At 55.6% G+C, this 1433-nt stretch overlaps 1 non-coding gene across 1 annotated transcript; it reads right to left on the bottom strand.

The window, feature by feature from the left end:
- Positions 1–338: 338 nt before the first annotated feature.
- On the bottom strand, positions 339–410 carry TRNAT-CGU (transfer RNA threonine (anticodon CGU)). The gene has a single exon. It is a non-coding gene; the product is annotated as a tRNA-Thr (tRNA).
- Positions 411–1433: the final 1023 nt, after the last annotated feature.

The raw sequence follows: 1433 nt of genomic DNA on the forward strand, positions 1-1433 counted from the left end.
CCTGTTATCTTTTTCTGGGTGGTCGCTCGGACTTCTGCAATTCAGGCCTGACAGCACTAGTTTCCCATAGGAACGCGTTTCAGTTTCTCTTCTCGGGATTGTTCATCCCTGTTTCTACAAACAACCCGCTTTCTGTTGTTGACCCAACCTCGCATTTCCCCGAGCATTCCCCCCACCCACCCCCATTCACGCCTTCGCAGGCTAAAGCCGTCTTTCCTCTTCCATTTCCGCTTGGTATTTTTCCTCAGTTAGGGAACCCGAGTAAAAAGTGGCCCGAGAAAGGAAATCCCACTTCATTCCCTTTCGTAACAAGCCGCGACGCGGCGCCATCCCACGTGAGGCACGGACGGGGTTCGAACCCGCGATCTTCGGTTTACGAGACCGACGCCTTACCACTTGGCCACCGCGCCTGACGGGCTAGCAGCAGGGAAAAGCAGCCAGTGGAAGGAAGGTTCCGGATTCGCGGTTCCACGCGCCTCGTGCTCGGGATCCAGCGGGTGGGGGGTGGGAGAGATCCAATCTAAACAGGCCGACGTTGTTCTACTTTTGTTTTTCTTCCTCCCCCCCCCGCCGCCCCTAGTTTTGCAACCCCAAAACGAAAAGGAGCAGCGCCCGGCGCCTTCCCCCCGCGAAGCAGCGCGGCGATTTTATTGCACACCCAAGCAGAAGAAACAAGAACGGCAACCCGCGCCATTGCGATCCTCAATTCACTCCGCTCCGTGGCCGCGCATCAGTTCCTTCAATTGGCGCAGAAGCGAATCCCGGGAACCTTTCTCGCTTTCTCCTGAGGATACGGAATAATCCTCCGAGGTGAAGGAGCCCGGGCGGCCGCCTTTCGCGCCGCCGGATTTCCCACCGTGCAAAATGCAAAAGGCAGAAACCGCTTGCGATTTCTCTGGGATACCTGGCTCCGGCTTCCTCCGGCCGCTCGGAGTCGGCGTAGCGAGGCGGATTACAATTTCTGGACCAGGGGAAGCAGCCATTTTTAACCTAGCCATGCAATGGCGGGAGACGGGCTGCAACGCCGGCTTGCAAGCGGGAGCGGCGGAATTGCTACGCTTGCACTTAACGGGAGCGACGCGTTTCCCTCACCGGGCAGGGCAAATGGAAAAAAAAAAAAAAAAAAAAGCTGGTCTTCGTTGCTTCTAGAAGCCGAGCTGGGCTCACTTCAGACGAAATGGTTTCTCCACACGGGAGTCCCGGCACAAAGGCTGTCAAAAAGACGGCTTGATCTCTTCTGGTCACAGCCGCTGGTCGTTCTTTGCATTATCGCTTCAGGGAGACAACATTTCTTCTTCTTTGGATTCGCCACATGCTTTATATGTTTAATTGATTTGGGTTGCAGAGTTTGATTTGCTTCATGGGCAGGAGTTTCAAACAGGAACGCTGCCTTGGATTGGGTGCCACCGAGCATATGCAGAGCGCGCCTTCCC

This window comes from Notechis scutatus, chromosome 2 (assembly GCF_049901735.1).
Source record: "Notechis scutatus isolate UNSWTSFEM ecotype Mainland chromosome 2, rNotScu1.2, whole genome shotgun sequence".
NCBI classification, from domain to species: Eukaryota; Metazoa; Chordata; class Lepidosauria; order Squamata; family Elapidae; genus Notechis; species Notechis scutatus.